Source organism: Rattus rattus, chromosome 3 (assembly GCF_011064425.1).
Source record: "Rattus rattus isolate New Zealand chromosome 3, Rrattus_CSIRO_v1, whole genome shotgun sequence".
Taxonomy (NCBI): domain Eukaryota; kingdom Metazoa; phylum Chordata; class Mammalia; order Rodentia; family Muridae; genus Rattus; species Rattus rattus.
Genome location: NC_046156.1, coordinates 143815834 through 143835309, shown reverse-complemented (window position 1 = coordinate 143835309; position 19476 = coordinate 143815834). Strand labels below are relative to the sequence as shown.

General features: G+C 45.3%; 1 protein-coding gene across 2 annotated transcripts in view; it reads left to right on the top strand.

Moving 5' to 3' along the window:
- Positions 1-19476, top strand: part of Pag1 (phosphoprotein membrane anchor with glycosphingolipid microdomains 1) — an 85497-nt gene that overhangs the window by 30078 nt on the left and 35943 nt on the right. The window contains exon 2 of one of the 2 annotated variants that reach the window (XM_032898649.1): positions 6213-6306. The exons of the other annotated variant lie outside the window; for it this stretch is intronic. The gene's annotated coding sequence lies outside the window, so the exon portion shown is untranslated. The remainder of the gene's footprint in view (positions 1-6212; positions 6307-19476) is intronic. 2 annotated transcript variants of the gene reach the window in all.

Genomic DNA, 19476 nt, shown 5'->3' with positions numbered 1-19476 from the left:
AGACTAGCCTCAGTCTTAGAGAGATCTGACTGCCTCTGCCTCTGCCTCTCATATGCTAGGATCAAAGGTATGCTCAGCTAAGAAGTTATTTATTTCTTATCAGGACACATCTGAGGGTTGATAGACTTGTCTATCACAGATGGTCTTTCTCTAAGATGCCCATCACAGTGAGACAGTCAAGGCAAAGCTAGAAGCTTATAAGTGGCAGCAAAATCTTCAGTGCAAAATGCTGCTTCTGTAAGGTATGGAGTGGGAGGTGCTGGGTAATGGGATGGTTGGAGTGAGGGAATGAAAGAGTGGGTTTGCATTGCTTTTGTTCCTATTGCGTGTGTGTGCAGTGTCTGAAAGAGTAGTCAGTAGTCTTTTGAGTTGGGGTCATGGGTGAAGCCTTACAATGTAGCCCAGACTGGCCTTAAACTCTCTATCCTCCTGCCTCAGTCTCCTATATGCCAGCATCATGCTCACCTTGAGAATGTTCTTAAATACTTCTTTTGCTTCCAGTTTACACACTTGTCATGAGATGAATTATTTTATGTATTTTCTGTTCTCTGGAGCAGCGTGTGTAACCTCTGAAGCCTGTGTTTTCACGCTGGTGTCAGATGCTACAGAAGTGTGCTGGGGAATGTCCTAACTGTTCACATTTATGTGTAACCGTAATGACTTACGTATTGGGACGAGTCTGTCCTTGTCAGCCACGACGCTGTCTTCCTGTTATGCACTCTGTCACTCCATTCCTTCTCCTCTGGTATTAAAACGGCAAGGGATTCACCCCGAGCCACACTTGTGATACAGGCTGAGAGATGAGGTTTGTATTTGCTGTGCCACTGTGCGCCTCTCTGCAGGCCGCGTGCTTATGAATAGAAAACCTTTGCTTCTAGAATCCGCCAGCACTGGTATTAGATTGTTACCTGTCCTCCCTAGGTTCTGGACACTGTAGCTGGTACGAAAATACGTTTTTAAGGATTCTTGCAATCCCTAAAATTCAAAACAGCATATTGTTCTTGGAGAGATTGGTTTTTTAACCAAATCCTTGAGTAGGATTTCCGGAGGGAAGTGTTCTCCCAGTGTTGTCTTTATAATCTCTTTGATAATTAAAAAGGAAAGCCTGACATTCCTAAGGCATCACCCAGTCATGGCAGCCACAGCGCTGACTCTTTCAGCCGTCCTTTCTTGCCTCTTTCATTTTTTTCGTTTGCAACATGGAAAGTAAAACACAGAAAACCCTCCTCTTAATGGCCTGCCACTCTGCATCTCTGGATCTCAGCTGTTCGAGTGCAGGAACAATGACACCGGAGCCTCGGCTGATGGTATGAGAGTAACTGCCAAGGACACCAGGCTGGGGGCTGGGGGCTGGGGGAGAGGAGGGAACCAACCGTGGGAGAGCTGGGGAGAGGTGAGACCCAGAACAGGAAGAGCTGACAGAGGGAGATGCCCGGCAGCAGGCTGCAACACGAGTCCTGGGAGAGCTGGGCACTGGTTTCTCCAGGCTGCAGCCCTTGGCAGCCTGTCACTTTGTCTGTAGCTGCCACTGTACTGATTGCCACTGATTGCTGGGAAGAACTGAATGTTCAGATTTAATGGACGGAAGTATCTGTTCTTTGCGGGGGATCTCTGTTTTATCGTTTATTTGTTAAACCCATCACGAAATGCCAGCGGACTGATGGGAAGTAATAGACACTAGTTTATGGACTTTTTTTTTTTTTTGACCAAAAATCTATCAAATTGCTGACATTTATCATTTTGACAAATTGGGGGATGTGTATAATTAGCTGGATTAATAGCTGACTTAGTAGGCATATCCCAGGGGAGCTGATTATTAAATTGCTATCTTCCTGGAGAAAGGCCCTTGGGGTTTTATCCTAATCCTTAGTCAACATTAGGCCTCATCTGGGTGAAACTCCATAAGGAAAGATGGCAGCATAACAAATCCCAGACACAGCAGGGATCGGGAACACCCTGACCTTTCACTGGGTACCCCAAAGCTGAGCTGAGCGGCAGAACTGTCCCAGAAACCGTGGAAGCGCTGTGATGCAAACGGCTCGGAAAGACTGGAAGGAAATGCACACTTTGTCTTAGCCACGAGAATATGGCAGGATAGTGTGACTGATAAAAAGCCTGTGACCTTTAGCTCTCTCTATGAAGAATGGTATGCAAGGCAACACACGTCAGGGTCAGCACCACCTTCAACCAGCGTATCCAGCGGAGACTTGCCTTTCAACTACCCAAGCGGGTGGAGGGACAGAAAACTCTAGTGTTGCCTCGGGAAGTCTCCTGTCTTCCTTCCTCACCACTTCTCACACATCCTCTGGCCTTCGCCAAAACTGGGTTGGTTGTCACTAAAGCATGAAGTGTTTAGGCTGTTAAATGCACCCCACCAATAACACCCACCTGTTCATCCACAATGAAGGTTTGCTCAGTACTGGTGGAATTTGATTGTTCAATTGTAATCTCCCATGCTGAGATGCTGCTGTCTCCGTCTGACCACTGGGATGACTTCCTCCGGGCCGGCCAGGCAGGTGTCACACCACAGGTACCAGGGTCCCGAAAATGAAACCATTCCCATTGCTCTGAGTGGCTTTAGACGGAGCAAGCTTTCAGGTGAGTTTTAAGCTCATCTTAACTCCTTGTTTGGGCCTTCCTTGGAGAGTCACTCATCAGTGTTCAGAACCCACTGCCAGCCATAAGGAAACCTTCAGCAAAACAGGTGCAGAAAACACGATGCCGAGCCCAATTCCACTGGCTCAGATGCAGATGCAGGGGAGCAGAAAGCTGAATAGGCGGCTGGAGCTCTAAGCCCCACAAGATGTAAGGAGATAATCAGGTTGGAAGTATTGGATTGGTTTAACTCAGCCTTCGTCTGCAGCGCACACGTGTACAGACAGTCACACAGAAAGGAGCCCCGAAGGACCACTGAGACCATGAAGACTCTACTGAGGACAACGCATATGGATCGTGACAACGTGCCCTGAAGCTAGGTGTTCCAGTGATGCAGCCAGAGTCACACAGTTCTTTGAGAGTGATCTGGATAGTAGAACGTCTGCGTCTTTGGGAATAGTCTTTTTTCTTCAGTAAGAGCTTTCCTGAACTATCATTTGCTTGACGTACAATCCATCCACTTAAACGATGCAGTTCATGGGTTTAGCGTAGAGCGGGACACGCATGCTCCATAGAACATTCCATCACCCTTCACCACAGTCCCTACCTCCCAACTTCCCCAGCTCTAAGCGGCGACTCTTTCGGTATCCAGCTTTCTTTATTTGACCATTTTTGGACATTTCTTCTCAATGGGATCCTATAATATATGGCGCCACCAGCTTCTTTCCCTTACCGTGTGTTCAAAGTACATCCATGTCGAACCTATGTCAACATGACGCTCCAGCCTAGAAGTGACTGGTACTCTGTATGTGTTTACCATTCTAGTTTCCGTTCACCAGTTGACGTGTTATTTCTGGGTTTTGGCTATTGTGAGTCATGGTACTATAAACCTCTGTGCTTCTGGTGAGGCTCTGTGGTTGCTTATCATAGTGCACATTTGGGAGTAGGACTGTGGTGGCTCTATGGTTAGCACTTCCTGAGAACTTCTAGACTAGATGGTCGTCTTGCACTCTTAGCAGAGGGTCTGTGAGTTTGGATTTGTTCACTTCCTGCCAGCACACATTACTGTTTTAGCTGGAGGATATGAAGCAACATCTCACTGTGGTTTACTCTTGCGTTTCTCTGATGATGACATTGGCCACCGGTGGACTTATTGTCTATTTATAAGTTCCTCTGGAGAAATGCCTTTGCTCCTTTAGGTTTGGCTGTCTTACTGAGTTTTAAGAGGTATTTATATATCCAGGCTTCAATTCCTCTATCAGGTCGTTTGCCCCATTTCTCTTCTTTGGGATGGCATCTTTAATATGTATAGTGTTTTCTAAAACTCATATGTTTTTATTGTATATTTTATTGATTATGTACTTGGTTGTGTATCAGTAGCTTCCTTGGCCACATCTGAGCTCATGGAGATTTACCCGTTTTTCTTTTCTAGTAGTTTCTGCTCTTATATTTTTCATTTCAACTTAACTTTAGTAGGATGTGAGCTCAGGGTTCACTCTCTTCTTTGTATCTGGCTACTACCTGTCCAGCCCTGTTTCCTAAGGTGACGATTCTTTCTCCATTGAGTAATATTCACACTTCTGTTAAAAGGCAGTTGACCGTGTAAATAAAGGAATATAAATATATGGCTCGCTTGTGTGGGGGGTAGATTTTGCCCAATACAATCAGTATACCTGTCTACCTTTGTAATAATACCACACCGTCTCAATCCCTCGTTTCCCTGGAATATTGTAAACTCCTGCTCTAGTTATTCTGACAGTATAAATTACACGCTCCTTCAGACTGCTCGGGTTTTAAGTCAGGCTCTTCATTCAGAGCTAGTAATAGAAAATGAATGTTGGTTTTATTTGACTGTGTGTGATCCTAAGGACTAACCTTAGCCCCTTGAGCATGCTGTGCAAGTGCTCTACTGCAAGCTGCATCCCCAGCCCTGAAATACTGTTTATAATATGCACTGATAGAATTTTACATTTTAAAAAAAAAAACGAAAACGAAAACCTAGCCTGAAGCCACTGGCCTTGGTTGATTAAATCTTGCTCATCTTTCTGACGAATTCCAACGTTTTCTGAGCTTGCACATTAACAGAGAAGCCAAGAGGTTTATAGTTAGAACTAACATCTAAATAGATGTGAATGCAGGAGCCTGGGGGGGGGAGGCCTGACTTGAAAGGGAATAAACCCTAGAACAATGGAGTTCACTTACCCAGGAGTGCTTCACCAGTGAAGCCTGGCCCTCCCACGTTGTGTGATTGACACAGAAAGACTGGGAGTTGGGTTAGAGGAAGACAACCCATGATTGTGTGTCTCCTTCTGATATTTTTAGGTTTATTTTAAAAATAAGAAAATAACAATGTAGCTGAATTCATTGCAAACAAAAGGCAGCCTTTCTCACTTGACAACCGCCTGGAAAGATTAGTTATATCCTAATGCAGTGTAGCGGGCTGAGTCTGCCCCAGAAGAAAGCAACACTCAGAAATCGGGCCACAGCCAAAGAGCAACCGGAACATACATCTGGGTGGCTCACCTTCTGCTCACAAGTAAATGTTAAAAAACAAAACGTAATAGAATGCATATCTCAGTCTGCTAAGATAATTGAGAAGTTCTGGTCTCAGTCAGCAGCTATAAACCCATTACTCATACTCACTAGACTATGAATGAACTCATCCCTCATCGTTCACTCCGTTCCTCTCCCCCATCACCATCCCCATCATGGTGTCCTGTGTCCAGGAGTGCCCAGGGGCTAGAGAGGCATCTTCTTGATAAAGATGCTTATTTCTATTCTAGAGGACCACGTCTGGTGCCTCAGCCTTCCTGTAACTCCAGCTCCAGAGGCTCTAAGACTTCTCCCAGCTTCAACTGGCACCCACACGTGACATCAGACATGCATGCACACACACGCTCACACACACATAAATAAATAACTTTTAAAGTACGCTGAGTATTCAGTACAGATGACGTGTGTTATAGGATGTGAACTAGGGCAGAGAGGAACACAAGGGAGAAGGGCCGGACCAGTGATGGGATGTGGGAGCTGAGTCAGGGAAGATGAGGGGGTTGTCTTCCCCACGGTTGCCTTCATTTCCACAGTGGGGTGACGATGGAATGAGAACTGGTCATATCCGCATACCCTCGGGTCCTGACCGTCACACCACATCACCACAGCCTCCTTTGTATGGGAAAGTGTCAGAACTGAGTCACGGCCTACCATGCCAAAAGCAGGAATGTTCTTTTCATATGAATACTGAGTTGTTCTTTTCATATAAATACTGAGGGGTATTTTTTTTATCTCAAATGTAGGTAACAGTTATTTGATTTTAATTGTAATCCAATAGTTTTCACAAAGTAGAAAAACTGAGGAAATCAAGTGAGTTGATTTCTATTTGACCCAGTACTAAGGTGGCTGTCATTTCAGAGGAAAGGGATGTGTAAGCTTCAGTGCCATCAGCAATTTTGCCAGTTTCGAAGTTAAAACCGTGGCCTCTTTTAAAAGGAATGTGGAGCTCAGTGTCTGCTCCACGGGCGGGCAGCGTTTTTTACAGTAAGCTGGCAAGTGTCTTTCACAGCCTGTCCACATGCATTCCCTTCCCCCAGACATTCTTTCTTTCTTTCTGGTTACAGGCCAAGAAGGAAGAGAGAATCTCAGAATAATAACCCTTGAACAGAACACATTACAGAACTTAGAAGTACTTTTCGGGACAACCATTTCTCCAAGGTAAATATTGCCATTGAAAGAAGGGACCACATGGTTTGTGGTTTCAGACAACAGTGGGGCAGCACAGAGACTTGATGGTCTAGTCTGGTGCAGACTAGGACTGGGTGAGGGGGGAGAGAGAAGAAAGGGGGGCTGCTGCTTCCGCCTGCAGCCTCACTAAATGTATCACCAGGAGAACACCATCTCACCCTGGGAGGTCATGGGACTGGTCAGCCAGCGCGTGGGAAAAGAGGGAGGGAAGAGAGCCCTTGTGTTTAGACTGAAAATAGCATTCATTCCTTCATGATGAATTAGTTGAGGGATTCTAACTAGAGGTCAAGAAAGTATCTGCTCTATGTACGTCATTCAGGTGGTCCTGGCCCATTTCGCTTTGCACCAAGACTTAACAAATGAGAAAAACATTTGAGAAATCTCTGTTTTGTTTTGTTTTGTTTTGTTTTTCTGAAAATGCACACTGTTCGCCTTTCAGTGGTCTGTACAAAATGCTTTACTTTTATGTCTCATTTTGGAAGATAATATCCTTAATACCTCTTCTAAAGAGGAGCTGAGGGAGAGACATAGGCAGACCTTACAACCTGAGTGGAGTGGGCCAGCCTCACCTTGCATATCCACAGGAATAGCTCCAGGCTCTCCCTTTGCAAATCATAAGCAGTAGAGTCCATTCTCAGCTTCAACACTCGAGACTCAACTCCCTGGACAGACCTTCACACAAACTGCTGTGTCATTTCTATGAAGTTCCTCTTTTGCTGCTTACTTTGCAGCAAAGGGCTATTTTCACTAGGCCCTGAGAATCTATCTGATAAAGCACTTCCTTTTCTCCTTCCAAAACTGTGTGCTCACATCCACGGGGACAAAACAATACACAACTAGATTTAAAATCTTCTTGTCCACTCTCTCTGGTTAGAAAATCATATATGGCTGGCATCATCCCACCCTTGGTCTTCTGGAAAGCAGTTTCAGATTGGCAAGGGAGAGCCAGCCTCTGTCTTCACCCTCCCTGGCTGTTCTCGGAAGGGCTGGGGGAGTGTAGGCTGTACATTAGAGGAGAATTTTGTGATACTATTCATTCCCGGCTCTCACAGAGAGGACATTGTTTGCTCACTGTAATAGTCTTGGCAGGGATCTCTGCTGTGCATACAGAATGGGAGCAGAGCAGTGGGAACCGCTGAATTCTAAGAAACACATCAGCTTAGGGATTTTTTTAAAATACATTTTAATAGCTTCTCATTACCAAGATGCAAGTTATAATTTGGGAAATCGTTTTCCTTGGTTCCTTTCTTCACACTGCATTATGCATGTATTACATAAAAGGTCCTTATGAGAGTGGGGTGCCCATCTAAGCCGCAGCATCAAGCGTTTCAGTCCTAGAAATTCAGAAAGGCTTCCTGCGCATTCCAGACAGCCTCGAGTGTCGCTCCTCAAACATCAGCAGTCCTGTCAATGCCAGCGGGTTAGCTTTGAGCTCACGGGAACAATTATCTGCTACCAAATTAGAGAAACAGCATATTTGAGATGTGCAGAGAGTAATCAGTGTGTGGCAGGGGACACAGAGAGGGTGCCACCCGCCGTGCGAGGAGCGCCAAGAGTGCTCACAACTTTAGAAAGAGTCTCTGCAATCCGGACTGTGTAAAAGGAGGGCAGGAGCTACAGCAGAGTGATAGCATATGTGCCTCATGTGTGAGAGGATCCATGTTCGATCCTGACCTCTTCAAACCACGGTGATTATGGAGGAGGAGGAGGAGGAGGAGGAGGAGGAGGAGGAGGAGGAGGAGGAGGAAGAGGGAAGGAGGAGGACGAAGGGGAGGAGGAGGAAGGAGGAGGAGGAGAAGAGGAAGAGGAAGAAGGAGGAGGAGGAGGTACACTTAGGCAGAGTAGAGGAGTGCAATAATATGACAGTGTTTGGGATTGAATAACAGATACCAATAACTAAGCTCTTCAACCTTCTTCCCCTCCTTTTTCTTATTCCAATTGATACATTTTAGATTGTCTGTTTTTAATATAAAATGTTTATGTAAATATACAGGATTGCTGGGGGCATGCAATAGAATATGGCGTTCTATGAGGGCATCTGAGAGAGGCTGGATCTGCCACGCCCACCTGTGTCAGGGTGACAAGGATGTCTACAGAGGCCCTGGCTTTCCACACCTGTGAGCACAGCTGATCAAAAAGGGACAGGTAGGAGCTCACTGGCAGCCAGATCCTTGGAAGGGACCCTATTAACTGGTTAGCCGTAGCTGTCTGAAGGGGGAGAGTAAAGTCTGTGTGTGAACATAAGTCAGCCTTATCCACTGGGAAGTAGCACGTGAATGAAGCTACCCCAAGTCAGAGTGGTGCGATCTTGTTTAACAGACACATCATGGCTCCTAGAGAGGGAGGGACAATCTGCATAGCCACCCCGTGGTGGTGCCCATTTTACTGGAGATGAAACACAAGTTCCGAAAATGTAAGGACTTGAGTGGCAAGAGCAGAGTCAGTGTTGGCATCCAACAGCTGTGGAATCTGGGCTTAGGGTGCATGTAACCTACCATCATAGGGGGCCCCCTTGGACTGTACCAGAGCCTGCTGGCTGGATCTATAAACATACAGTCACCCCCACAGAGGCATCCATAGTACGTTACATCATCATGTTTGGAAACACTGCCTTTGTCTGTTAGTGTTTACCTCTGTAGAAAAATAATTTATAATCTTCTTCTGTCTAAAGTGAGCATGTGATAGTGATCATTAAAAAACAAAATTCCAGCCATTTCCTTCATGGCTCTCATGGTACAGTGTACCACAGGTGCCTGGACAGGATTCCCACCGGGCCCAGTACCTCTCACCAGGAGACTGAACTTCTTGCTACAGCGTGACTTGCCACCTTCAAGAGTACCCTCAGCTGAGGCTGATATGTCAGCAGATAACACATGGCCATGTCTGTCTCCTCCCTGATTCCTGGGGTCTCATCGTAACCCAGACCCTCCCACGGTGTGTTCAAAGGAGTCTTAATAGATGTGGTTCCCCAACCACAGCCCCAGAAGAGAAGAGAGAAATGTTTTTGAATTTATAATCAGACATGTTTTGCAAATATGAGTTAGAGAGTATTCGCCAGACTTCTCAGAATTTTCCTATGACTCTCTAAAGTGAGGTGTAGACTGTAGGAGCTTCCTAAGTCATGTATTCTTTCTGGTGGGGAGAAGAGTTACCAGCATCTCTTAGATGGTGCCATCTTTGAGAACAGAAGAGAAAAGAGATTCTCATGGTGTAGAGACAAACCATATGCTAACGAAATGATAAATTCCTTTTGGGATCCCTGCCTTCAAGCCAGACTTTGAAATGATAGCCGCTGGGACCTGTGGTTTCTCATCTGTGAAATATGCCGGATAGAACTGGATTGTCTCCAAGGTCTTTGCATCTTTATAAACTCAGGACTGTTGATAACCTGTGCTATTCGAGAGGGACCACACTCCCCGCACAGGGTAGGAAAGCCAGGCAGGAGTAAACTGAGGTACAAGAAGTAAGAGGAGGGAGCTGTTAGTGTAAGGATGAATTCCACAAAGGCCTTTGTGCCGCATGGAATCGAAGCAGATTTTATTCCGTGTGTTTTAATGAACAGTTTGAAAAGGGAACTGTGCTCGTTACTTTATGATTACTGATGTTCTTAACCCAAACAATTAGACATTCCCATGAGAAACAGCTGTTCCTAGTTTCCAGACCAGAATTTTCCATGATCTTTTAGATGGTAATTTGGGTTCAGCTTCAAGAAGATAAAAGTGTTAGTAGATGTGAGTCACAGGGGGCTACGTGCACATTGTCCCCATTCCTGAACCATGCCAGCCTTGCTTGGTGTGTGGGATGCTTGAGTCTTGCCTGTCTGGGCTCTGATTGACCGATCAGAACCTGACTGGCTTTGTGATAGAAAGGCCCAGGTCTCTGGTGCAGTCCCAGTAGATGCCGTCAGTGGTAAAGCGTGCTAGCCTGACTTTCCACTTTGTCATGCCCTCAAAACCTGCACCTTCTTTCCCTTCACCCTCTGTAACCTCCTATAATGTGCCGGGACCAGAGCAGTGAGTTCTTCCTAGCAGCTGCACCATGAAAATCACCGGGATTCAACATCCCCCAGGAGTTGTACACACTTTATAGTACTAAAGGTTCAAACTTCATTTTTGTTTTTATAGTATTTGATAAGTAAAACGATGAGCTAAATGTTCAAGAAAATAATAATGTGTGAGAAACTATAACCCTGAAAGTCAAAGTAGGCCATACTTTTAGTGAGTTCAGGAAGCTGTTGGAATAATGTTTTTATTTGCTGTCATTGGAATCTTTCCGTTCTCTTTTTCAGATTTATTTTTATTTTCTGTATATGAGTGTTTTGCCTGCATGCATTCTGCTCAACATGTGCCTGGTTCTCAGGGAGGCCAAATTGAGGGTGCCACATCCCTAGAACTGGAGCTACAGGTGTTATCTTCCCCCCAACCAGACGCTAGGATTGAACCTGGGTCCTCTGAAAGAACAGCGAGTGTTCTTAACCCCTGAACTATCTCTCCAGGCCCCAAATCACAGGTCTGCTTGTTTGTTATTTGTGCAACATTAGGAATTGAACCCAGGGTTTCACACAGGTGAGGTAATGCTCCTCCGCTGATCTGTGATGGCCCAGCTCCAATCTAGCCAGTCCTATAACTCATAAGTACAGTTACTTTATTATTGTATGCATATTAATCGACTAACGACAGGTAGCCTCGTAAGCATTGCAATTGGCTATGAGGCCCGATCAATTGCAGAGTGAATCCTGAAGTCTATTGGATTGTTTTTACTAGAAGACAATGTCATAAAGCAGGGCTCACACCACTTCCCCACCCAGCCAGGCCTTTTGGACTTTCTGACCCTGGGGATTACCTCTTGAGATGAATGCCAACCTTAAATGTCCCTGCAAGTCCCTATGCTGCTTATGTTCCCTTTACATGCTGCATGCCAGAGAGCCACACCATTCCCGAGCCACCATCGGAAGCCGGTGATGCTGTTCCATTGATTGTTCTTCCTTATAAAAGGAGATCTCTCAAGAATTTCCACTTTCTATTGAAATACCGCACTTTCTTCCTTTGTCCCCGTGGGCGTTGGGATCTTCTGATTTGGCACCCTTGCAGTTTAGAAGTTCTGTCTTTAGCCATTCCTTCCACTATAGTAGATAACAGTTACACCGACCCTTACAGTCAGACATCACTAACAGCGTTCAGAATTAGTTAGAGTGGACGCACTGTTTTCCAGGATTGGTTGTCTCTAATCCACGGTTCGGTTTGGTTTTTGTTTTGAGTTTTTTGGTTGGCTCTTCTCAACGTTAACTTTAAAACCCACCTGCCATCACAGCCTTTTAACAAAGCTTTAATAAATACCTAAAGAAGTATTCCTTGGACAGGACAGCTGCAGACACACCACTCGAAGAAGCAGCTTTTCCATTGCATTAGCTGAAGAAAACTACAGTATCTCTTGGAATCAGAACTAGTTGTTATTTTCGAACTTTGAAAGAACAAGTCATCTGTACTAGAAAAAGCTGTCAGCGTTCTGTGCCTGGCAACCTGGAGGACATTTTTAGCCTTCAGCGTTAACGCATTTACAGTACAGCTTCGATCAGAGTTAAAGGCTTGGCATCTCTGTAAGGGACACAAACGCTTTAACATTCTCTGTTGTGATCTAACAATTCACTTCAGAGTAAGATGAATCAGCCTTGTTTGGGAAATGTTTCACATAAACATTGGCAGGAAAATGATCAGAGAATCGCTGTGGGCTTTAAAAAAAATTTTTTCCCCAAGCTGGTGATAGCAAATTATTTTTCCCATGGTTGTGAAATGCCTGTTATTTCTAATGCTCCGTCCTATCCTTTGCTTTTCAGGATTAATAAATCCATGGTAAAAATCAGAGACCATATGCTAGGTCCTTCCAAATGTCACATTCCTGTGAACTTAACCTTTCTCCTGTGCACAGCATCTTTTTCATAATCGAAACTTGAGCCTACTTCATTAGCATGTGCCCTTTTCCTTCCTGCTAGAGAACAGGACAGCAGTAACCGTAGGACTCTGCCCTCTGAATCCTAGAGGAAAAACACTGGTGTCCATCCATTTCTCTCTCCCCATTCCCTGTGGCTGGTGCTCTAAGAGTGTGTGTGACTCCCACTCCCTTGGCCCTCTCCTCCCCATCTCTCAAAGAAAGAAAAACAGAGCACAGCGACTAAATGGAACACACCATCCTGTCAGGATCCTGGGACACAAAGCCAATCATCAGGCCCCTGGGTGCTGGCTCAGACCTCCCAGCATTTGTGTGGTGGAATCAGGAAGATGGCTTCCGGTCTAAGGCCAACCAGGGCTACAGAATAAGACTCTTATCTTCAAAACTAATTAGGTAAAGGCTAAGAAGATATGAATTAAATGACAACTGTGTATCAGTACTAGTTTATTAATTATAGCATGCTAATATAAGATGCTAATGATGGACTAGAAAAAACTAGGACAGATACATTTTACATGGACCTAGTAAATGACTGCAGCTGACCTAGGCCCATTTGTAAGAAGACCTGCTGGAGACAGTGGGCGTTCCCCCCTTACTAAAATCCTCCACTGAACAGAACCGCACAGAGGTTGGCCACGTCTTTCTTTTAGGGAAACCTATGATTTAGAATATTACCTTAAAAGTGAATTTGTAAATATAGTTCCAGAATCTACTAAGGATGAAATGTTGGCATTAAAGTGATTTGTATATATTATATACTCCAGAGCAAGGTTATTTACAATTTTGACACTTTTGAACTCTTGACCAAAAATAACCATAATTTTGAAAATAGCACCAGTGCCATGTGAGCGTCACTTGCACACTAGGAAAATCAGACCATGTTCTCTGGCAGCCCCATGTTGAATCTGAAACTAAAATTAAAGCCGCACTCAAGTAACTCATTGTAGCTTAGTTTGTGATAAAAATGATTTTATCCACACAATAATGTATATTTTCAGAGAGTTTAGATTAATGTGCCTTTAGACTATCCACTTAAGTGATAATTAGCTTTGGCGTGTTATTTAATACAGTCTGTAGTGTTGTTATGTGTTATTTAATTTACGCCAATAAAATGGTGAATGCCCATTTATGTTGGAGGCTTTTAGGACATTTTGGGTTCTGACAAGTATTCCCATTATGCTTAGAGTTAATCATAGGGACAGGCCTCATCTAGTAATTACTCTTACTTCCTTTGGAGCCAGTCATTGCTAGCACAAGAAATTATTTCCTAGCCGTAGTACATCAACACTGAGTTTTGATTACAAGCACATTAAAAAGGGTTTGTTATAATTACCTTGAAAGTTAATGACTGTGAGGGAGGGGGAGCTGTCTGGGAAAGGCTGAGGAGTAGTTCTCAATTTTGACTCCTCCGTAAGATCACCCACAGGTTCTTAGTATCCCCACATGCAAGCTGTACCCAAAGCTAATTATCCCGGTCTCTACAAGCATTTATTCAAAGTTCCCAGGTGTTTCCAATGTCACCTGAGATTGAGACTGCTACCTTGGAAAGTCAAAAGCCTCTAAGGTGGCCCTCCAACCCAGGATGCTATTGCTGTTTGAGACTGGGTAGCTTGAGCCATGGGGAGATGCATAGCTTCAAAGAGAATGAGCAAACAGAGCAGCTCATGGCTGACCCTGCCTCTCCTTCCAACAGGCACTGCCGTTCTGACAGTGAAAACCCTTATAGGCACATCTTGCATGGTTCCCCGCTGATGCTGGCTTTGCCTCCTTCTGCTTGGCACCTTACTTCCCCGCATAGAATCAATAGCAGCTGACAGTTAAACAGTACAGACCGAGTACCAGGTCCCATGCAAATGAAGGTTGATCTTATTCGCAGCCAGGAAAGATGAATAAAAAAGCCAGAGTTCTTGGCTTTTCTGGCACAAGGACCTGGGTTCAATTCCCAGAGCCCTCGTTATAGGGAGAAATCTGGAGTTCTCTTTTGTTGGGGAAAAAATAGCTTATTGATTATTTTGTCATTCCATCATTTGTTCATTTTATTAATAAAAGAACTCAATCAAAAGTATGGCTTAAAACTGCCACAAAACCACAAATGATCTCTCAGACCAGAAGTAAAATAGAAACCCCATATCTATCTCCTCAGGGCAAGCTTAAGGCAGCCATTTGTCTGGCTCTTTACCCTGTGGAGAGGTTTGCTGGCCTTTGTGTGACACAAGTCGTGTGGCTTAGCTCATCTTAGCTGGGCCCTTCTCCCACGTCTGGGCTGCAGCTAAGACCCATTTGCCGACAGAGCTCTGCTCTGTGGTTCCCTCCCAGGGTGTTGTAGTCATGCTGGAAAGGGCACCAGGTTTCCTGGAGAATTCAAGATGTCTCGGGCTTCCCAGATGGGACTTGGCCACTTTTGCTGTGTTTCTTAGCCATAACAAGTCAGCCAGTCAGTCGATCTATATTGAGATGGTGCAAAAGCAGATTTCCTCTCTTGATAAAAAGTACTGAGATGTCACATGTGAAGGGCAAGATTAAAGGAAAGAGTGGGCAGTTGTGTTCCTTCCTTTTACCATCACCCAGAGGACAGGAAAGGTCATTCTGTCTTTGAATGTCATGAGAGGTCCCTGAGAGGCAGTTACATTTGAGCAGATTCCAAAGACACAGAATTCATTTCAGGGGCTAAGAGCAGCAAGACCAAGACGGCCAAATAGCAGTCTCATTAGACATAGAAATGACCCACAAGGCCCCTCTAACCTGACACTCAGGGCTCTGTCTTAGTGCTCTGGGGTCAGGACAGCAATGTGACCTAAGAACCCTTATGTCGGTTGTGATAACCTGAGAGAGCTTCATGTCCCAGCTGATGGAGCGTGGACAAGTGACAGTGCCTGTGTTTAGTACAGAGATGTCAACACCATGTCTGTTAGCTTTTACTGTGTGACCAGCTACCCCACAACTCGACAGTTTGCAGGCAGTCACTTCCTTAGCTCGTGGTTCCAGGTCTTTCCAGTCTCTGCCGGCTTACCTAGGCAGCAGTGATCTCACCAGGGCCTCTGAGCCCACCATCAACCTACAGTCAATGACATCTTTCTGCGTGCAGAGGCTTACTGGATTTGAGAAAGCCCTGGAGCAGCTGGGCCCAAGTCCGTGAACACTCAGTCTGGGCTCTGTAGAGAGAAAACAAGGATCCAAGCATAAACTGTGACGCACGCACTCCATGCTAGAAGGTTCAAAATGGATATACAGTTGCTCCCCCCTGCTTTGCATGGGTAGAAGTAGATCAAAAACCCAGCCCAGAATTAAGAGTAGAGACACAGTTGTTTCTCACTGAAAGGAGCTTGTAGAGTCACTTTATATGCAGTGAGGGAGGATACTGGAGGGAAGACTTGTGACTGTCTGTGATCTCACCCACCTACCTCACAAACCTAGGAAGAACAAGTCCAATGGAGTTTCTATGTGAGACACCACGAAGTACCGGAAAAGCTGCCTGTTCAATACCATTAACCTTTTCTTCGGTGTATTAAAGGCAAGACTTTATCCAAACGCATATTGCTTCCTTTTGAAAGTATCAAAGGAGCCTCCATTAAACACGACTCACAGAGGTTAAGCGTCACGCAGCCTTCCTGCCTCGCATGATAACAGCTGTGGGGAAGGTTGTCTCTGGGTGCATGTGTAGCTCTGACTCAGGGCCAGGGACTGTCGGTTGATGGGGCTACTAGAGCTTGGCGCCAATGGTGCATCACACATAAAGGGTCAACACAAGGAAAGAACCATGAACAATAAAATACAACATTCCATCTCCCAAACAATAGTCTTTCATAATGGGTAAGAATCCATTTCAAAACCTGGGCTCTTAATAAACCTTTATTGATTTATTTCACTGGTGTAAGCATTTTCATCAAACCACTTAAGCTCCACATAGTCCAGATTGATCCATAAAGTGCACACAAACCCTAGGCGTCGTATTGAGTGGCGGTCGTCTGTCTGGCAGCTAGAATATCTAATTAGTGATGTGGGTGAAAAATACCTGTTTCAAAATGAATAAAACATCAAAGGCTATTCAAAAATGATTAGATGGACAGGGGTGGTCAGGCAGGGGTATGTCAGTGGTTGGAGCATTGCAGAGGGTCAGGGGTGTGTCTCAGTGGGTGGAGCATTGCAGAGGGTCAGGGGTGTGTCTCAGTGGGTGGAGCATTGCAGAGGGTCAGGGGTGTGTCAGTGGGTGGAGCATTGCAGAGGGTCAGGCAGGGGTGTGTCTCAGTGGGTGGAGCATTGCAGAGGGTCAGGCAGGGGTGTGTCAGTGGGTGGAGCATTGCAGAGGGTCAGGGGTGTGTCTCAGTGGGTGGAGCATTGCAGAGGGTCAGGGGTGTGTCTCAGTGGGTGGAGCATTGCAGAGGGTCAGGGGTGTGTTTCGGTGGGTAGAGTGTTTGTGGTACAGCTGTAAGCACCTGAGTCTGGATTCCACAGCACCATATAAACGGTATGGTGTAACTACATGTTCACCTGTGACCACAGTGCTGGAGGTGGGGTTGGAGACACATCACTGTGGTTTGCTGGCATAGCCAAAGTAGCTGACTTCATCTTCTGGCCTTTGCAGGGATAGGTGCTCCCACACACATGTACATACACATACACACCACACATGGATGCACACTGTAGAAGTATGGTAATTCTTTAAGGAGTCCACCTTTTATGACAATGCCCATTTTAAGTCCCTAAAGCAGATGTCATATGTGGGATCTCTGCCGCTGACTCCAGCCTCGTTCACCCAAACCACCACTTTCCGAAGTGCCAAGATGGCTAGAGAGCCCAAGTCTGCCTCTTGTGGGCCACCCTATCAAGAATGAGCACTGCGTTCCCTTCGGCAATTGGAAGGGTCCCTGTGACAAGGTAATTAAGAAATTTAGTGTGTGCTCCTCCAGGCCTCAGGATGACTGCAGCCTTAGCCCTCACCTCAGTTCCTCCTTAGGCAGCAGCCGCCTTGCGGCACCCATGTTTATATAGCTATTCCATCACATTGATGGTTAGTTATGGTCATCAAGTACACACAGAGTGAGTCCCAGAGACTCAGGGTATCAGATAGAAAAGGGACCCAGCACAGCGACGTACTGAGGGCTCCGCACCTGGTCCCATCTACCTCTACTGCTGCTCTTCCATGGAACACAAAGTATGCAGGTCAGTCTGCTGTGCCGTGGTGAGAGCCTCGTCTGTTTGAAGATCCAGTGTTCGTTTTTAAAACAATGCTTTATGGACCATGGAATGAAACACCTAACAGAACTGCTCTGTCTGCTCTGCAGGCCCGACACTGATTCTCTGCTTCGTAAAATCCATGTTGGCAAGGAAAGTGCCTTTGTTGAGACTGGGAGGCCATCTGGGCTTCGTATTCTAAACTTGGTGAATCTATTTATATATCCGTAAGGGGAAATCCATATTTTGACATGTGTTTACAAAACTAGAAGTTGCATATAGCTGGATAAGCTGAAGATAAGAGAATTTTACCCTGGTAAGCCCTGCAAACATCTCCAGTTACCACACTAATTGTCAGTAAGTTCTTTATGCGATATCTGGGACTAGACCTCCCAGATCCCTTAATGGCATAAGGTTTTCAGCGTCGACCCTTTGTACTAAGTGCGCGTGTTAAAAGCTGTTGGAAATGATACAGATGAAGCATCCGTGAGCTTAGTGAGTGTTTGACTCCCTACATTTTAGATAGCTAAGATGTAAATGCTGGTTCTTTCTCTCACAGATGTTGTTCACACATCCCAGTGGTTAGCCACTATTCTACTTCAGAAAATTAAGCTTTGTCACACATGGAGATCTCTCTCCTTCCCTTTCCCTCCTTCTCGTTCACTCCCTTCCTTCCTCCCTTCCTCCCTTCCTCCTCTTCTGCTTCTTCCTCTCCCTCCCTCCCACTTTGAAAGAGATTTCATATAGTCCAGATTGGCCTCAAATACACTATGTAGTCAAGGCTGACCATGAATTCATAATCCTCCTACATCTACTCCCCTGTTGTAGAGTTGCAGATATGCACCGCCACACCCTGTTAGCATCTGGTGGGCGCCCATGTGGGTGGTGTTGGGAAATACCTTACCCCCATTCTTCCTTCTGATTGTTACTCCCCAACTTTTACGTTTTCTTTTCTCTTTTGCTCCTCCTCCACACCTTGTTTTTTAATGTTAAAAATACTATATATAACGAGTTTTGTCTTCAAACAAAAGTGAGAAACATGACTAACTATTCACTGGCTACGTCATTGTTGCTATAGCCTGCTGGGCAACATGGTTTATGTTGTCAAATCTGTGGCCCCCTGGCTTATTACTCAGAGCTTCACTTTGTAGAATCACATGTTTTCTAATCTAAACAGACTTTAGAGATCATCACAAGCAGAGAGAGAGTACTTCCCCTGGGTAGAATTCATCTCTCTGTCATATTGATCCATTTTATAAAATACTCATAGTTTTAAAACAAAAAATAATTTTTCAAATTTTGAATTACTAAGAAATGAAAATCTATGAAAATGTTTAATAACGCTGACATAGTCTACAAAGCTAAGATCATCTCACTAATGTGAGTTGGGTGAGGAATGCAAAGTTGGCTGAGTGAGAGAGTATGTGAGTGAATGTGTGAGTGTGAGTGTGCAAATGAGTGAGGGCGAATGAGTGTGTGACTGAGTGAGTGCATGACTGAGTGAGTGAATGCATGACTGAATACGTGAGTGTGTGAGTATGCGAGTGGGTGTGTGTGAAGAAGTGTACGAGTGAGAGTATGAGTGAGCGCGCAAGTGAACGCATTAGTGCATGAGTGAGTCTGAGTGAGTATGTGAGGGTGTGAGTGCATGTGTGAGTGCACACGTGAGTGAGTGGGTGGCTCAGGACACTTGGCTTGGGTCAAGTTCTCACTTCCATCTGTGTCCCCTGGAGCCCTGTTACACATTGATTGACTTTATGGTGATGCTGTGACTGTCACTGCTCATAATCTGCTGTAAAGCAAAGGAAACAGGGCAGAAAGACGACTCGGTGGGTACAGCTCTTGCTGTGCAAACATGAAAACCTGAGTTCGGATCCCAGCACCACATAGAGAAGCCATGTGTGGGCATGGATACCTATAAGCCCAGCACTGCTTACTCCAGATTCAAAGGCAGACTCTGCCTTAAGGAAATAAGGCAGAGAGAGCAATGGGGCAGTACCACCAACATCCTCCGGACTCCAC